At 30.9% G+C, this 12,523-nt stretch overlaps 1 protein-coding gene across 1 annotated transcript in view; it reads left to right on the top strand.

Annotated features, from left to right (window-relative positions):
- Window positions 1-2,900: 2,900 nt before the first annotated feature.
- The window catches only part of LOC118183176 (tyrosine-protein phosphatase 10D-like), a 131,983-nt gene continuing 122,360 nt past the window's right edge, over window positions 2,901-12,523 (top strand). The window contains exon 1 of the mRNA XM_035352621.2: window positions 2,901-3,159. The gene's annotated coding sequence lies outside the window, so the exon portion shown is untranslated. The remainder of the gene's footprint in view (window positions 3,160-12,523) is intronic.

Below are 12,523 nucleotides of genomic sequence, written 5' to 3'. Positions count from 1 at the left end.
ACAATAATTTGATATTGTCGCTACCAGTCCATTAGAAGTTTGTACACAGATGCATTCGTTTTACATCATCCATATAGCTGGATTAACAGTGTTCTAGTGCGGGAGATGTTATAATTTAAGATGAATTCAAATAGCCTATTTCCATTTTGTTCAATTTTCGTGAAAGTTTTGCAGTACTGGCGGCTGTGCTTTTCCCACTCTTTATTAAGCAATTTTAATTAGCATAAGAAAACTTCTGCTAATCCATACCTGTAAATGAGAGGTTCACATGAGAGTTTCCCTTCTTTAGAAACTTTCGGAAAAAAACTGTCTTTGGTTTGCTTCGATTTGTGGAGAGATTTTCTTGCTGATTCAGAAAAAATGGTCAAAGTTGGCAGGTGAATTTAGGAATTCACTCCTTTAGAGTTTTCTGCACAAATGTGTTTCAAATCCTACTATTATTCACCCACTTTGCAATCAGTTTCGAAATAAACGTGTTTCAATGCGCGTAGAATTGTTTTTACATTACCATTTGCCCCAAATATATTTATGTAACTTTGAATTACACTTAAATTGTGATAGATGGAAGACGTTGTCCTGTTTTAATGGCAATAATAAGTATTTATTAACAATAACATCTTTTCCATAATCCATGAAATGAACATTCTTACTACTACCTGCAAACAAAATGTTCTATTCAAAGGAACTGTAAAGTAGAATCTGATATTTTATAATCTTTTTAAGTAACTTTAACCAACGAACATAAAACTAATACGGTACTCTATGGTACACATTTTTGGAAAGTACTTTCAACAAAAGTGATTATTTTAAGAAATATTTTATAATTGACAATACTTGGGCATGTTTTAGTTAAACTCACAATACATTAAGAGAAAATAATAATGTAGTAGTAGCTGCAGCTATAAAATCTGTAAAGTAAATTCTATAAACCTATTATACAAGCAAAGAAAACACGTCCATTCAGGAATTGTGGGAGTTCGCAATTTAGGCGGACAAAGTCTCTTTGTTCGAGAAAACCTGCTTTAAAAGCCATCTAAGATTATGTTATTCTAAATGTAAACAAAAATATCGGATTGTGCAGGTGCAGATATTATTGCAGAATATTTTTTAAAGTGCTTTTTGTACATGCTTATTAAAAATTCGAAAACTGATGTTTTTGTCGAGCTACAATAGACTTTTTCTCATGTGTGCATGCTAGCGCCCTGGGAGACAATCGTGCATTCTTAATTCTGCGCTTATTACAGAACACATTTAAAAACGGAGAACGCAATTCATCACCGTTGGAAGTTTTCGTAACAATGAATGTGGAAAATATGTGAAATTGAAAAACATTCTACTACTTACTCAGAACATACAGACAGAGATATGTTTATCTAACTCAATTCATTTTAAGGCAGATAAATGATGGTGGGAAGAGATTAAGTCAAATTTACTGCAAATGTATATAAAGAACATCAAGACGAAAGGGCATATTTGACTGATTTGTCTGTTTGCCTTTAGGTTCACCTTCTGCTAATTTGTGGTTATCGTATTCAACTCACCTGTTACCTTCTGCTGTGCTATTATATACAACAGTCACAATGGCCCTCCGATCAAGTAACTTAATTTATTTGAAATGGTTACTTTTCTTTAACAGTGAAGCATTTCAGCTGCCCGCTCCCGTTTAGACTCTCAAAACGTGTATTATTTTATGCACATACTTTTAATTTTAATTGAGTTATTACGTGTTTATATAAGCTTTATTTTATATAAATGTACGTACTTCAAAGACTATATTGGCTTAAGTTAATTAATTGAGTAAAGCATGTAACTCGAGGGCTATCTAAGTATAGAGAGGGATGCCTTCCTGGAGGACTTTGAAAGAGAAACTGGCTTACATGTACGTTGCACGTGGAGAAAACCAAGAAAACTCCCATTCAGCCAGCCCGATCGCTGGGGCTCGAGCCCGAGTAGAACTACCAGGGTCAGTGACTTTACCGCTCAGCCGCTGATGGGCAACATATTTGAAACCATAATTATTATTATTGTTGTTGTTGTTGTTTATTATTATCAAATTGTGATTAGGATTAATTATTGGATTTTTTTAATTAAAATATGCGCCTTTAGTAATAAAAAAAATGGTTGCTGACCCATTCACCATTTATAAATTTTTAAAAGTCTCTTCACAGTATTAATTTTCAAGACTTAAACTGAGCCCGTAGCCCACCGATACTTCTTAGTTTTGGGGATAATTCATAATACTAGGCGAAGTGCACCAGATCCCTAAATAAGAAGGCTCCACTTCTTTTATATAACTAAACAACAATTTCAATAGAATTTTGATCTTGAAAATTTTATTTTTAATAATAAAATTATATTAAAAATCGCTCATTAAATTTTAATTTATCTCTTTGCATTTTATTAAATTTTAATTATTTAATTACTTAACTTTAAATTGTTTAATTACTTTAAATATTAATTATTTTAATAATGACGTATTTAATTTTTTTTAACTAGTAATGATTTTATTAGTCATTTTATTTATTTATTGGTTCTCGTTCCTCTTTCCTGAAGGTCTTCTATTGGGCTCCGATACTTCTAATTTTAGAAATTAAACTCTCTTAATTTTAGTCCTATAATGTTCTTGTTATTAATCCTGTAATTAATGATGACCTCCTTCTTTCTTGTCCTCTCACTAAATTCACTTATATATAATTGATGTAATTATCTTAAGTATTGATCTTCTTATTAGTCTTTATTCTGGCAATATAAGCCTTGCTTCTCTATTCGGCAATTTGGGAAATGTTTAGGTCCTATTTTCCGCGCGGTAGAGCACACATCAGCCTGCAGATGGCGCGACGCATGCTCGTAATGGTCGTAAAAGGTGAGAGGGAAACAGGATTTGCCTGAGGCCGTACGAATTCACCCGGAATCAAAACAGGTTAGCGATCACGACTGTGCGGCACGGGACATTGCTTTCTAGATACTCGTGTAACTGTTCTAACTTCAGGTCAAAATTTCCCTTATTGGTTTGTGTTGAACGTAAACAGTCACTCAAATATCACCAACGTTTAGTAAACTTACTGTATACCTTTTATGCTGCATCTGACAGATGCTGGTTTCGTAAAGTGGAGTCCACGAATCAGAAACGTGGTTTGTTTTGCCTACCAAGTTTGAATGGTAAGTCTGCAAATGAACTGTCACTGTTTTTTTCTGTTGTCACTTTCTTATAATTTACTTACTAAAATATTTTTATATTGAACTATTAACTATTTTATTAAAAATTTAAATTATAATCTCTCCCAAAGTCTCAACAGTTATTTTAATATTCCATTTTAGTAGCCTAAACGAATGACAGTACTAGTTTTTGATATTTAGCAATGAATTTCGTGTTACAAATTTTTTTCATTTACTTTTAATCTATGTTATTTTATGGGTGTTATAATGAATATTATTGAACACATCATTTTTAATATGTCTTACTTGCTTCTTAAGCTTTTTTTTAACGATATTAGAAAGTAAACATTGTTCCTTCCTTTCTTTTTTCTTTTCTTTTTTACAAGTTACATAGTAAAAATCCTCATATACAAAACTATTTCTCAATTATGAATTGTAGAATTCTGATCAAGTTTGGATTATTATAAACTACGAAGCAGTATAACCTTCGTAGTTCAATTATGCAGCACATACGAATGTCTTATAATGTTCTTGTACATTTAATTTCCTTATCATTAGTAATAATAAATTAAATTTAAATAATCTTTTAAATGATGTTTTAGAGATATTTTTCATGCTAAATTTTTACAGTTCGTATTTTATGATTAGCCTTTATATTCTTAATGAAATATAACTGCGCTCCGTAATTAAAATGATCTTAATAAGCATATTTAGATGTAATTGCGAATTAAGTTGAAATCGTTAATTCTGTTCTTATTATAACTAATTTCTAAAGCTGAAAATAAATTCCCGATTTTCTAAAATACACCACAATGATTATACACTGTATCCATAAAAGCCCTTGCTAAGCCTTTATTTTTGCAACCGTTGGTCGTGCACATATATCTCCAGCTAAAAAAAATGTTTAAATGATGCAAATATTCGTGTTATTGGTATTCTTATAAATTTAGAGAAATCAACTTTGTAAAATACGAAATCTAGTTTTTTATATGTTCCTTTAGTCCCTATACTGACGTTTAGGATAATTCTGTATTAGTTGTAAAAAATAAAACTCATGAAGTTTGACCTCGGTAGGACAAAATTTGTGTGAGATATTTGATATTAAAAGCGAGAATGATATTCAGGGGCCGTACACAAACTGAACAGCGAAATATTTGCATTTGTACGTACCTAAAAATATTGGTTAAAAAAAGGTTCTGATTTTAAGAGATTACCTGACGGGCATTTCTATGCAGATTATCTTGAAAAATATTGGGCGAAATAATTTTTTTCAAAATGAAGATCTTTTCCCAGCAACTTACAAAATTCGTGTTCCAGAAAACAGTGGCTCTCGTAATATTATTTGCATTAATTAAAAATGAAAAATATGTGTACTTTAGGGATTTTTTTTACGATTGCTAGATTATAATTCTAAAGTCGAAAACAATTCATGAGAATATTGATAATGTATTTTTAGACTTCGAAAATTTCTAAATTGCTTGTATAAAAATTCTTCCGGCATAGGAAATGCAACAAAATTATAAATAAAGACATAAGTAAATGACAAAATGTCACTGAATGACGCTAAAGGAGAAAAAGGCCACCTCGAATTATTCTAATTTATTTAATAACCGCCCCCTTAATGTAAATGACGTCAAAATCGCAAATTTTGAAATTAATGTGTCGGTCAGAGTCAAACTTTATTTCTTTTTTTTTTCTTTCTTTTTTATAACAAATATAAAACTTTTCTAAATGTAAGACTAGTGACTGGAGGAATGTGTAAAAAGTTATATTTTATTAATTTTTTTTTTAATTTAAAAATATGAAAACGTCTTTTAAAACCCATTTGTAACTGGAAGTATATGTCTTCTACCAATGATTGCAAAAATAAAGACCGGGTAAAGACTTTAGTGGACACGTTATCCATTGTACCTGCATAAGATTCTGAAAATAAACCCTTTCATCCTTATTTTTTAAACTCCTGGGGGGAATTTAAACTCCAACGTATGTACTTTAATGATAATGATAACTTAAATTGTATAGTCTACTTATTTGACGGTATAAATTGTCTAAGAGATTACTTGCTAATTTGAAGAACGTATAGAACTTTCAGTACACCATGTAAACTGTATTTTGTGTTAAAACCGTAAGCACTCTTATCTTGGGTTACCAGACTTCCGGAATTAAGCAGAGTCCGGGATTTAATAACGGTGATATCCACTTTCAGCCACATATCTGTGTCTGGGATTTTTAAAAGAGACTGATTGATTGCACGTCTAGTTAATCAGTTTCCCTGCAAAATGCATCAACTCTAGTACAAAGGATTTTTTCTTCAACTTTGAACAGCATTTGGTCTTCAGGAAGAAGTCGATTATAGCTTATCCATTAAATAATCTTGAAAGTGAATTCTGAATATTCACATAATGATATAGGAGCATAGAAAATCCAATAAAGAGTTTCTAAGGGAAGAATTAACTAATAAAAGATATGCAAGAATCGAACAACGACAGGAATTTCAACCGTCCGCATCATCTTCAGAGTAGAAATGTTGCAAGAGTCTTCTTATCAATATCTTGAAAATTTTGTTACCAGAGTTACATAACTTCCTCTTATTTCTTCACATCCTACTTTGGTCTGTCACAGACTCGTGTAACGTACGTGTAATACGCTTTCTAATCACTGAAATTAATATTTGTAAAGTGTCCTGGACGTGGTCATCAGAGGAAAGTGTCGAGGGAGACAAATAATTGCATCAATAAATGATACTTAGTTTTTTAATTGGAGGCTCACAAGTAGGAGGTCATATGCACCCTTTCCCGAGAACAAATAATTGCATCAATAAATGATACTTAGTTTTTTAATTGGAGGCTCACAAGTAGGAGGTCATATGCACCCTTTCCCGAGAACAAATAATTGCATCAATAAATGATACTTAGTTTTTTAATTGGAGGCTCACAAGTACGAGGTCATATGCACCCTTTCCCGAGAACAAATAATTGCATCAATAAATGATACTTAGTTTTTTAATTGGAGGCTCACAAGTAGGAGGTCATATGCACCCTTTCCCGAGAACAAATAATTGCATCAATAAATGATACTTAGTTTTTTAATTGGAGGCTCACAAGTACGAGGTCATATGCACCCTTTCCCGAGAACAAATAATTGCATCAATAAATGATACTTAGTTTTTTAATTGGAGGCTCACAAGTAGGAGGTCATATGCACCCTTTCCCGAGAACAAATAATTGCATCAATAAATGATACTTAGTTTTTTAATTGGAGGCTCACAAGTACGAGGTCATATGCACCCTTTCCCGAGAACGCATATGTTCCGAGATTCTTGTTCTTAAAATAAGGTAATCCGACCTTTATCCAACTGCATTTTATCTTCACTTATTTTACACATAATTATATTGTTAATGCTATTGCTTTGTAGTTTAAAAAATTTATTTTTTAATGCTGTGTTATTTAAAATGAAAACCAGTTTATACAGAGATATAATTTTAGGAGAAAAAAAAAAAATAACAATGCAATTTTAAGCCATCTTAATTTGTAATTCTCTGAATAAATAAAATCTAGATTGCGTTAAAAAGAGCCGCTAACATAATTATAAACTAAATAAAGTTTATTAGATTTTTCGAATAACTTTAATTCAACTTTAAGCAAAATAAATTAAGTATCCTTAAAAAAAGAGCGATAACTTTAATACTTACACAATAACACGCCGAACAAATACTAATTTAGAAGTCAAACAACAAAAATCAACGTTATATTTTTCAAAATTTTCACAGGGCTAGTTTCGATGGTTTTACCGAACCACCATCCTCAGCTGCAAAATCGCAAATGAACAAGATAGGAAATAGTGATTAGATAAGATAAGAAAGCCTGGACAAGAATCATATCTTATCTAATCATTATTTCCTATCTTGTTCATTTGCGGTTTTGCAGCTGAGGATGGTGGTTCGGTAAAACCATCGAAACTAGTCCTGTGAAAATTTTGAAAATATAACGCTTATTTTTGTTGTTTGATTTCTGAATTAGCAACTTTAATGCTGCTTGCAAAATTCTGAATTTTCTTTTGCTGAAATATATGTATTTTAAAATTCTTATTTTTGATTATGATATGGGATACCTTAAATTTCCTTAGTTTTTTTTTATTTTTATTTTCATTTTTTTTTTTTTTTTTTTTTTTTTCACTGCTAAAAGCTTGTGTTTCTTAAGGGGTCACACAAGCTTTGGATAAGATGAAGGATAACTTTTTTCACCATTTTTCTATCACTGTACAACTTTTTTAACTCTTGTTAAAAATGCACAGTTTTATTTTCTTCAGTACCTTAGTAACAATATTTTAATTTAAAATTTTTGAATGCTCATAAATGTAACAAACAGTGTTAAAAATAAGGTTAGATCGTAAGATATTTTTTTACATCTCAACAAGATGTGAAAGAATCTTAATTATCTCATTTCATCTTAATTTTTTCACATAAGATATTTGTTCACCTTGTTAAGATGTGATTAATCTTTAAAAGGTCTGCTCCAAAATGTGTGTGTGTGTGTTTTTTTTTTTTTTTTTTTTCTTTCCAAGAAGAATGAGAATAAAAGTGAATTTAAAAAAAAAAAAAAAAACTGTAGACATTTCGTAAATTTTTAATTTTTTTTAACTAAACGTCAATTTTTTGTTATATTTTGATACATGCTTAACTCATAAAAATAGAAAATATCAATAAAATATTACAGTTTTAGTTCACATTATTTGAAGCAACACTGTAATACTAGGACGCAAATTTTGTGAAGATATCTGGAACTAATTCAGAATTTAAACAACAAAAATCAGCGTTATTTTTTCAAATTTTCACAGGACTAGTTTCGATGGTTCGTAAAATCATACTTCAGTATTTGTTCGGCGTGTTATTGTGTCTTAATTATATCTGGAACTCTTTAGAAGTAATCTGCCGGAAATATCATAAAAGAGTTTTCTTAGCATTTAAAGCTTTCCTCACTGTAAAAATCATCATTATTTTGATTTTATGATCTTAAATTACATTATTTCGCACTTATTTTGTAGTTTACATTTTTTCATATATTTTAAACGAAGTTATTTAAACACAATGCATATTCATATAGAGGATGAGGTTTCTTAAGTTCCGAAGAGATAAATGTTGCATGTTTCTTTAAATGTTTGTTTACATATATGAGCTTTAATTATGGGGCATTTTGTCATCTGAGACTTCTATGTTTTGAATATTTTGTAAATTATGTGAAATAGTTTCACACCTTTTTCCCATTTCCTTTTGAGTATGCAAAAATATTCAAGCTGTAGCATGTATTTAAAAGTAATTAATTGAACTTCTGTATTTCCTTTAAAGTAAATTTTAAAATATCATATTAGAGTTGGCCCTTCGAAATAAAACCAACTCTACCTGTCTTGCGAATATTTATCGTATCTGAGGAAGAATAACTAACGCAAAAGGTCTTTGCCTTTTTGAAAGATGGATGGGAATTTTCTAGAACTGATAACACATTGATAGATGAGTTCACAGTTTGTGAATGTGTTTGTTTGTCATAATGACAATCATTCTCACGTATACGGAAAATCATTTATAAAAAGTATATGTAAAATCAATCTTTCTTGGCACATTATAAAAAATAAAATTTTATGTTTAGAATTGCTGAATTGCTTTATGTTGAAATCTTAAGATAAAAGTAGTATAAAATCAACATTAAGCAAAATAAAATACATGTCTCACATCAGTGGGCTTTCTCACTTTTCCGCGAGTAGAAACGAAATAATTACTCAAATTTTTTAACCGCAAGTAAATAAAATCTAAGCGAAACTCTCCCTTGTGCACCATCACGTAAACATTTTTTTTTTTTTTTTTTTTTGTATGTCTTCCCTTTATTCTTTAAATTCTTTAGGTACTGTGAGAAGCCTTTTTTTTTTTTTTTCTTTCTTTCCCCTTTGTAATAGACATGGAACCTCCATGATAATAGATGATGTCTCAGTGGTGGGAATATCCCGTGGGATCCATTGTCAACAGCCTCGCTCAGGACGCCATGTTTTTTTTTTAGGTGTCCAGGTTTCCACAATGAGTAAACGCATCTAAATTCGACACGATGGTGCTCCTGAACTATTATCACTCCTCCGCATGAATTTCAACTTTCTCATTTTTATAGATTTCAGAATCCATTAAAATACAAAAAGCTGTAGAATTACACAGAGGATGTATGAGGATTTTAATAGTTAATAATTTAATCATAATCAATAATAATAATTAATCATAATAACAGAGGATTAAGTTTGCTTTCTTCAGTGCGTATTCTAATTCTTCTTCGCGATCTATAATCAAAATTGTGATAGAAAACAGAGCAATTCTACTTATAACGAGCAGTGAAAAAAATCTAAATTTTTCACCTGACATGATTTTTTTCTTTATATGTATACGAAAGATATATTTTAAAACAAAAGCTTCCGTGATTCTCGATACTTCAAAAATTTTTCCGGTAGGTTAATTTCATGTATATCGCATTACAGATATTTATAGGTATTAAAATTTGTTACTGAACCACAAAATGGTTTCTATTATTTGGATGAAAAAAGCAAAAATCTGTTCTACCTATTTTCTGTTCGATTTACTCGTCTGTTCAGCAAAATTTATCTAAGGAAATGAAAACTTTTAAGTGCTCAGCGAAAAGTTAAACGAAGTAAACATTCTAAACTCATACTTTATCTTCAAAATAATTTATAATTCTTTAACCCCCCCCAAAAAAAAAAGAAATTAAAGTGATTTTTAGCGCCTCATTTGTCCCCCCCTTTCTTTACTCGTGGGAACGTTTTAATGATTCCCTAATTTTGAATTAAATGTGGGAAAAGGAAGGCCTGCAGTATTTAAAATGTCATTTGCAAAACCTTTCCACAGTTTGATTGACAGCGTGGGTTTCAAAGAAGCAATTTGTTTGTGTCCCCTCGTTGTTTATCATTCATGTGACAAATGAAGAATGCGCTTCACCTACGGCTTTCCACCTTCGTGTAGAAATAGCGTGAGCGATTCTCTAAGGAAAGTTTTCATTAGAAATTGACCATAATAATCCCAGAACAATTTCTTTTTTCTTCCACGTTCGAATGTTAAGTGTATATTTCCAGCTGCCTAAGGGTGCCTAAGGATTTTTATTTTATTTATCTTGTTCCAAAACTTCATGCAATAAATAACTGCTGTCGAATTTGATTATAACTAGCACGGAAATAACGATATTTTAGCTGTAATGAATAAAATTCCCTAATGATTTTAATTTGGTCTTATTCTCGTATAACTGCTGATTTTTACAATGAGCGTGCTACTCGGACGTAAACGCAAGTTTCGCTGCGGAAAAAAATGAAGTAAATGATAAAAATTTTAACTCTTAGAAAAGAACGCTTTTTAACTGTCTAGTTTAAGAAGACTTTTTAAAATATTCAGAACAAACTTAAATTTTCATAGTTATTCTGAAAAAATACTAATTAAAATCATGTTTATTATTATATATTTGTTATTGAGTTTTAAAGTTTAATATTAAATGGGTGAAGTCAGTTTTTGATGCGTAGTTTTTTAAATTGAGCACGAATAAATTGTTTTTAGAAATTAATTTCATAAACATTATTGTCGTGTATCCTTTAGTGGGTAATTATTTCACTAGATGCACTCTTTTAAACTATATGCTACTTTTATTTTATATACAAAATATATCATCACTCGCATACACACTTATATCTACAGCTCTCCATAATTACAATTATATAGCGCATTGATACAAATAATGCCATTCCATATTTATTTTATTTTAATCTTTATTTCATTAAGCATAGAAAATTGAAAAAATAAAAATAAATTGAAGGAAAAAATGAGGGGGGGGGGAGGGACTCGCTAAGAGCTTCTTATTGCTAATATAGAAAATAGTAGTGGAAACAAGAAAATTTTGCCTTCGCGCTTGCTGTAGCCATAAATTCGATAGAATTCGCTTTTATGGTAAAAAACGGGAGTAATGTAGTATTCAGAAATTTATGTACTAAGCGTCAGAGTCATGACATGGTCAGATTATCATAATGGACATATTTTTACATTCGCGTTAAAAATGACGTTCATTTTCATTCATTGTCTTTCGCTTTTCTGTCAATGGTTAGTCGCTGTGGTGGAAAAAATGAAAGCGACTAGTCCGAGAAAAATAGTGTTTTCTTTTATCAAGCATTCTTGAAATGTAGATCAACTCATCCTAACATACATTTCTGAAGCACTTTTTGAGGAACAAAATTTCTCAAGAAACAATGTTTCCTCCGGTTTCTAGCTTGTATTGCCTCCACCCTATTGTTCAAGAACAAAATTAAAGTGGTAGGTCATCTGTGATCTATTGGTGTCATTACAGTGGTAGCAGAGCCCATCAAAACTTGAATTGTCTTTGCTTAGGATTCAGGTCTATGTGTTTTCTGGAACACTATAGCAATTTCGGTATTTGAAGTTGTCAAATTGCCACTGCTACTCTAAATACAGTATCCTATTATTTGTGTGCTCTCACGTTTCTAGGGAATTTCCATAATAACACATAATTGCGATATATGGAGAAAGGATCGTCATTTAATATGCAGGAGTAACGTACGTATTGCTTCTGTGAGATATTATTAAGCTGTTTTGAAGTGACAGTTTGTCTTCAGTTGGAAGCTAACAACGGAAGACAACACATAAATGAAAAAAAAATCTTAAATCTGAAAGCTTTCACATTTTATATTACGCCCAAAGGGGCGTTTTTTAACGTTTTGTGTATTACCTTTATTTATTAAATATCATGTTCTTCGCACTTAAACTATAAAATTAAGCTCAACAGCAATATCACAAAATATTTAAAAGAGCATATCTTTAGAATTTCCGATACACAGTCTCGCGCGCTGGAGATTATTTCCCCCCCCCCGCTCTCTGTACAGTGTTGCCATTGCTCGCTTTGAAATCGTTGGCTTTCTGAATCAAAAACTCACAAATGCTTTACAAAAAATGAAATAGATAGTAACACAAATTCCAAATTTTGGCTTCCAGATGCTCATTTCCCCCTCTTTCCAATTTTAGAAAGTGGAGACGTACTTTATTCAAAATTTGATGGCTCTAGGTACCGTTGTTTTATCACAGTGCGAGACACATACTTTTATGTAGATTCTTCATTATTTAATTCCTTTAAATACAATACAGGGCTCTAATAATTGGAAGTAACAATTTAAAAAATGATTCGCCTTTTATAGTGAATCAACACAAAATATCAAAACGAAATTAATAGCCCTTATAAACAAACTGGCCCTTTGGGCTTTATTGGCAATTTTTTTCACGAAAGGTTCTGAAACGCAAATGGAGCGGCTTTCTGAATCTTTTTAATC

This window comes from Stegodyphus dumicola, chromosome X2 (assembly GCF_044657685.1).
Source record: "Stegodyphus dumicola isolate Sdum_Otavi_A_Nest chromosome X2, ASM4465768v1".
Taxonomy (NCBI): domain Eukaryota; kingdom Metazoa; phylum Arthropoda; class Arachnida; order Araneae; family Eresidae; genus Stegodyphus; species Stegodyphus dumicola.
This window is presented reverse-complemented; position numbering and strand designations above follow the sequence as displayed.